Source organism: Phyllostomus discolor, chromosome 11, assembly GCF_004126475.2.
Source record: "Phyllostomus discolor isolate MPI-MPIP mPhyDis1 chromosome 11, mPhyDis1.pri.v3, whole genome shotgun sequence".
Taxonomy (NCBI): domain Eukaryota; kingdom Metazoa; phylum Chordata; class Mammalia; order Chiroptera; family Phyllostomidae; genus Phyllostomus; species Phyllostomus discolor.
The window spans coordinates 23,384,404-23,392,229 of NC_040913.2; positions in this window are offsets into that span (position 1 = coordinate 23,384,404).

A 7,826-nucleotide genomic window follows, 5' to 3' on the forward strand; every position below is an offset into this window, starting at 1 on the left:
GGGAGGGTGGCAGGAGGAGGCAGACAGTTAAATGTGGGCAGTGCCAAAGGGCCTTACAGGAGTCAAATGGACTTTCCAGATTTAATCATTTTGAAAATTCAGTGTGGGATTAGACCAAAAAAAATTACCCCATATATCATGCCTAATTGCTCATGGATGAGCCTTGAAGAGGGTTTCTTTGAACGGACAAATGCAAGAAATGGAGAATAATGCAAAAGTCACTGAAGCATCTCAAACCAGCTGAGTCATGGAGAATGGGCCAAAATCTTGGTTGTGGAATTTTTAGCGTTGCTTTTTGGACTAACTCATATGTTTTGTTCCCTATAGGGTTTTTCCTTTAGATAATGGAATCACTTGAATATGACTCAATGATGGTTGCTAGTAAATATAAATCCATAGAGTACTGATTCAATTTTTAATCCCTCATAGTCTGACTTCTATCACTACGAATTTCTTAACGCTGTTCTCTGAAAACCCCCGAACTTCTTTCCTTACTGAACTCTGCAGTCATTCTTCCGTCGTGGTATTCTTTATCCTCCTTTGGCTCCTATGCTACTTACTCACCTTGATACCCTGTTTTCCAAACTCTGTACCTGTTTATTCAACATTTAACAGGATGCCACTGTCTATACCAGGTATTCCAAGCCTCTTTCAACCTGGTCCCAACCTATCCTGCAGCCTAATCTCCCAACTTCTCCCTTTTATGTGCCTTCCACTCTAATCAAATGAGACTGCTCTGTGTTCTTCCCATGGCTACAAACCACCCTCCCACTCTGCCTTTGTTCGTGCCACTTTCTTCACCCTCCACGACGTCTTTCTTCCTGTCCCAGCCTTGCCTTCTGAACCCCGATTTGAGGGGGTCTCTTTTACATTCTAACTTTTACTACAAATAGTTACTTGTGAATTTGTCTTTCACCTTGACAAAGTCCAAAGAACATCAAAACAGGATCCAATTTTTGGGGGGGGGAGTCTGGCTATTAAAAAAATAATAATGTTTGTCCTCTATTTAGCCCACCAACTTAAATAACCCATGCATCAAATACAAGTTCTACAATCACTGGATTTATTTAAATGGAAAAGAATTCAGACCCTATAGAGTATCTTTATAGGATAATACAATAATTTGGCTCAGAACAATTGACTTTGAATCATTTTGATTGCATACGTCTTTGAGAGATGCCAACATAGTCAAATAAAATGAGGTCTTGGTTTTATTGAGAACCAAGAATTTCTGAATGCAAATGACAATAGAAAAATCCTTTTAAGCTGTAACTGTAGGAAGTCATTGCGTACTCACGGAGAACGGTAGCTAACATATCACATTGAAATTGCTTCAACAAATACTGAGTCCCTCCTCTATGGAAAATGTAGTATTATGTGCTGTGCTTCATAAAATACTTTGAATTGCCAGAAAATAGAAACCCTTCCTCAATTTTGGGTTGCTAATGGTATTGGAAACAAAGAGGGTGATTCATGTAGAGCAAAACCATATTAAAATTTAAAATGCATTAAAATTAAATAAAGGGCATACTCCAAGAGCACATATAATTTACATTTAGGTAATAAGAGAATAGATACTTCCTTTTCAGAATTTTGCTTTGATATTCTATGAGCAGTGTCAACTATTGATGCCTTCAGCTTATAAATGTGGTGCAGTCATAGAAACAGAATTTTAAAATCCATTTTGCCTGGCCTCATTCTCTCCAAAAAAAAAATCCTCTATTGTATGCCTCTTAATCTATTTCCTGATAGCTTCTCTCATTTAATTTTACTGGTACTGATAGCGGTTGGTGTGTGTGTGTGTGTGTGTGTACTGGAGCTAGGAAATGTAGAGCGAAGCAATGTGGTAATTCTTGAGCTGTTACACTCTCATATTACACACACACAAAAGAGGATTGCATTAAGATATGGAACATTCCACAAAATCAATGAGATCCAACCTAATTTCATGGAAGCGGTTTGCGATAACACTGGAAACTAGGATTTCTTACGAGCTAATATGTTCACACCGTGCCGAGGGCAGCTCTAGGTCTGGGCTCTCTATTCTCACCATCCTTTGGACGAGACTTTCAAACTACGACCCCGATTCGGGTGACAGGATGCAGGAGACATGGCCTTCAGGGGAAATTTACTCTGTAATTTCTCAGCAGGGCTGGACTCTGCTCAGTAATTATTCTAGCTCTGGGGAAATCTTGGTTCTTGACAATTCTCCAGGAAAGGGGTGTGGGCGGAACAACAACACACTTCAATCCCCAGATTTATCTAGTAACCTGGAATCACTGGAGCGTGCCCAGCTTGTTGGGGGAAAGAACATCAACCCCAGCTGGAATGAGTGTCCCCACTAGCGGTAAGTCAGCCCTTCCCAAACCCTAGCCACATGAGACCTGTCTCCTTTTCCATTGTTTTCACAGAACTTTGAAGAATCTGTCTTGGGAAGACCAGTGTGCTAGTGCTAGACCCACACCACAGAGCACCTTTGTGCAATATGAAAAAGGCATCTCTCTGGGCAGATGCAGCCTCACCTCAGGGGGCATGGCCCAGGGAGCACGGTGCAAGCTAGATCTACCCGCACCCAACTCCCTTCTCCACTGGGTGCCCTTTTGCAAGGCACAACCCAGATATACAATAGCTCTGGCTGTCACTGCTCATTTGCTGTTCTCATTTTCAAACATTATAGACAAAACAACAACTGAAATGTTGCTTAATATTTGCAATTTTCAGCAGTACCTTGGTAACATTCCATGAAGTGAGGTCTGCTGAAAATAAGCCCCCTGATTACATCCCTGGCTCCCCAGTTTGCCATATCCTGTCTGCTTCAGACACGTCATTACCAAGATTATATGCAGATATATCAAAAGATAAAGCCTTACTTTAAGATGACTCTTGCAGTGGTTTATCTGTAAGACGTGTTAGAAAATTTCTCTAAATTATGAAATTATTTTAAGCCTGTCTTGGGTGACTTCATGTTGCAATCTCGGTTCTAATCATCAGGTCACTAAATAACCTTGCAGAAGAGTTGTTAATATGCTCTAACATAATTCTAGGGAATTTCTCTTGAGGCCCATGGTGGTTACAAGGAGAAAAAAAAAAAAGTTACTTTAGCATTGTTCTAGAAATACACTCCTTCTCGGCTAAACCATCAACATAACCCACTCGCTTCTCTGCGGGAGAAGTGTCCTTTGCAGGGCCAGCCTTAAAGATGCAAAGGCCAGAAAGTTCATCTTTTAAGAGGCAGGAGAGCAAAGAAGGGACCCGGAGTACCTTGTTGCTGACGAGAGTTAAACAAGCAGCAGAAAACCAGAAATGGGGGAGTAAGATTCCTGTCCTCTCTGTGCTGCCCTTCACGCTGTGCCTGGGACGGCACAGGTGCCCAGGGAATATTCGCTCGGCGACTGATGTGAGCATCTGCGGCACAGGGGCCTGGTGACACATGTCGCCATCCAAGGACCCGGGTCTCTCCGGTGTGGAAAATCTCCAGAGTTTGGCCCCGGTTGGTTTCCTGCCTGCAGATACCCAGTGCTTGGCACTATTCTACAAATGCCCAAACGGGTCATGTTTTTCTATGTTTTTGACACAATGGAAAGGCCTATGATCGCATGTGCATCACTGCATAAGCATATCCTGACAGGCTTTTTTAATTAATAGCTATTTAATTTCCAAAGAATGTTGGTATTATTAAGGACATGTCGGTTCCAATGGATTAGGCAGCTCATCACATTTTATAAACTGCCAACATGTAGTGACACTTTCCTCTTTACGATGAGTTTCATCAAATTCAAGTGCTGGTTTCTGGTTTATAATTCAATCCATTTCACTGACTCACAGAGGGTGGAGTAAAATGACAAAGCCCTTTGGTCCTTCAGTCAGAGTTTTTCATATTACCGGGTGATTATACATTTATCTTCTTACCACATGAGGTGCTATGTAAAACCCTGGTCAATAATTACCGCCCTGCAACTGACTTTTATGTATTCTAGAACTGCCCTAACATAAATATGTCAGATCAGAGGAAACAAATAAAGCACAAGACTGTCATTAAACAGAGGGCTGGAGACACGGGGAGGGAAAAATGATCCCGGCCCTGCCAGCTAGAATCCTGCCCCAAAGGAGACTCCAGCAACACTTCTCCCCCAGGTACATGACGTACTAGCTGCATTTACTGCCTGTTGTAAAGCGGTGCAAAACACCGGCCAGACACAGCACAACAAAGCTGACATTGTACACTCAGGATGTGGGAATATAAATATAGAACACCAAGGGCTATCAGCTCATTTGTGCTGGCAGCTTTCTGAACGGTTAATTAGGGTTAGACTTTAGTTTGCCTTCTTCCCTGTCCCCCTACCCTTTTTGGAATCGGTATTCTCTCATGCTGGATGTTGACCACATGGGTTCGTACAGCTTGTGAAGTGTGTGAAGGCATGGAGGCCCTTGCAGTAGCTGCCAGGGATGCAGAGAGCAATGTGGCTGTGCGACAGGTGGGAAATCTAGACAGAGGTATGATGATTAACTAAAGTATCAGCTCTTAGTAGTGCTTTTTTGTATTTAATATATGTACTTTTCTAGTTCAGCTCGTTTAAATTGGAATAGTTTAATTCAAATGAGCTTAAGAATACATCGCTGGTTTGATGTTTGCACAGAGGCACAGGCGAAATGTAGTTCATCCTGGAGCATCCGTGTCAATAGGAGAGGATGGTAATCATTGAAAATGAAGACCTGTGTGTTTCAAAGTGTTTCTGGGTTTACACTTAACTATACATATATATGTATATACGAGGTCTGTTCAGAAATTATCCAGCCATGTAATATGAAAAATAAAGACATTCATTGAGGAAGGTACAAGATACAAGAAATATTACACATAGGACAATGACACCTCAGTCCCCTTCAAAGGAGGCGTCTTGGGACCTCACACAGTTCTCCCAATCACCATCAGCTGCCCCAGGTATTTTTCTGAATCTTATTGATGGTCTGAAATCTCTTCCCTTTCAAAGGAGATTTTAGTTTTGGGAAAAGGCAGAAGTCACGGGGCATCAAATCTGGGCTGTAGGGGAGCTGAGTCACCTAGGTGATTTGATGTTTCACCAAAACACTCTGCACGAGATGTGATGCATGAGCGGGCACGTTGTTGTAATAAAGCTGCCAATCACCAGTTGCCCATAGCTGCAGTGTTCTGAATCATCTGAATAGTTCCCATGGAGGGATGTTCAAAGTTAACACAAAATTTGATTCCAATTTTTTGTTCTGTTTGCTCAGTCATTTTGAATGTGACAGCCACACGGTACACATGCTCACTCAACAGCATCTACCGCCTCCACTGACTAGTACAGTGAAGTCATCACTGTTCACACATGTGCATTCCAGTCCACTCTCCTTGGCTACTAGGTTACATCGATGTTGCACAAACCAATCTCCTTATATTAACAATGGCTGGACTCTTTCCAGACAGACCTCTTACATACGAATTCAGGGCATTTAAAATACTTCAAACAAAATAACACAGCTCCAGTTCTGAAAAAGGTAGAGGACCAGTCATCATCCCCATCCTATTACCTGCACAACTCCTCCCTGTTCCTCGCTCCATGCAAAAAAAAACAAAAAATGAGGATGTTGCCTGCCAGTACTGCATGTGCATTAGCCTGATCAAAAGCAAGTGAGAAGAAGGTGGCTGTGGACAAACAACCAGTGCCTACTTATACACAAATAAAAGGGATTGCACATACACACCACAGCGAGATCATTTCCTTTTTCAGAGTCCAAGTCTCCCTCTTAAAGGTTTCTTTTCACCCTGGGTTGGAAAAGCAGGAGGAATATAATGTCTACTCTGACATTCTCCTACTTTGGTTATTCCAACTTAAGCTCTTTTGTTGATAATTATTTTGAAAAGCAACCAAATACTAAGGTAACAGGTCTGCTATATATATATATATATATATATATATGTGATATTTTGGTTTTCCTCAGTCCTAAAGAAGTCTCATTCAAAATGCTGAAACTCAGTAGCTCTGCAAAGGTATTAAGTACAAATCCAGCCATTTTGTCCATTGGTGCAAAGCAGCATTTCTCCAGCCATTTGCTCAGTTCTAACATCTCCAGCTCTGAACAGTGTTAACAGATCCACCATGAAACTAAGTTTTTCCAACAAAGTAAGTTTGGAAGCAGTGCCTTCTTGAAATCTCTTGACGAATGCTCTGATAACAAAGGCTCGTGGACGTGTTATAGTAAAGAAAATGTTTGCGGAACTCCTTTGACAATAGAACTGTTCTTGAGAAACAAGTACAGGTATCTTGTAGAACTAATATTAAAACATTTTGAAAAGTACTAGTGCTTAAAAAAGAACAAGAGTGGTGGAACAAATATATCTATATGTAAAATAAAAAAGTCCACACAAAAGGCAGTGTTTTAATAATACTTCAATACTTTGTGTTGAAAAAACATCTTATTACAAGTCACTAGAAGAGAACATTATGAGCAAGGAGTGCTAAGGTTATAGTTTTAAATGAAAGTAGAACATTTAAATGCATCATCATATACTTTATTTTTCATACACTGTCCATTTATTCTTTTCTTAGAATGATAATATGATAATTTTCTTTACATCATTTGGATTTACCATATTGAATACTGACTGTACTTAAAAAATTAAGAAACTATTCAATACAAGGTTGAATTTAATTTGTGAAGCTGTGAGTTATATAGCAGGCCAAATTTTTTTCCTTGATGTTTTTAAAAATTCTATGACCTATTAAAATAGTGCAGAGTGAGAAAAAAAGCCTGTTTTCTTCCAAATTCTCATAATTGCAATATGGATGTGCCATGAGCATATTTTCCTAAAATCTTTTGAGGCTTGAAATTTTCACAGGATCTCCACTACAGAATCGTGTCGACTTGTAGAATAAACAGGCTTGAACGGATGATTTGCAGGTATGCACAGGAGACCTGGGGGCCTGAAACACGACGCCCTAGTTGATGACCAAATCTGGGATACATGTGTCCTTCATCCCAATAACAGAAGCTTTTGCTTTCCCAGGATGAGCCCTCCCAAGCTGACCTTCATGACATTCTTGCTTTATGACACACTCAGGGGACACCTCCCTGTCCTTTATTCTGCTGTGAGTTTCTGGCCCCTCGTTCTGGCCTGGGCTCCTCTGGTCCCCCTTACCCCTCAGGAGCCACCGCTGGGCTCCAGCTTCCACTCTCAGCCCCGCCCACCTGAGTCCTCTTACAGACCACCCTGGCCAGCTCACTCACCACCGGGCCAGCGCCTGCCTCTCTTTCACTTCTTGTGCCTACAGTGTCTGGAGTCACAAGGACAGCAGTAAATTAATAATATTAACAGGGATTGATTTGAAAGAAGCATTGATTTTCAAAACATGAGAAAGCTAAAAGGAGGAAAAAAGTAAAGAGCTTTAGCTTAAGGTCCCGGGGCGGGGGGCGGGGGTGGGGGGAATACCTATTCTTATCTGCCAACTCATGTGTTTTTCTAAGGATCATCAACATATATTTTAATTTATCTTTCCTTAGCAACCATCTCTTATTTGGCATCTGCCCACCATGACACATTTTGCCTGGAGATTTTGGTAAAAATACCCGACAGAGGAGAGCTCAACTCAAGTTTCCCTTTCTTATGTATGCTTACTACTTCTGTAAGGGCTCGCCCCTGGCTCGCAGGTTCGAGCGCTTCACCACGTCTAGTGGCGTTCAGAGGCTGAGCTGAAGAAACCAGGGAGTGGGGGGCCGAGACTACTCAGGGAGTCCATGAGACCAAAATATTCTCTCATCCATGCACATGGGTCTAAACCCATCACAGGTTTCTAACAATAGAAATC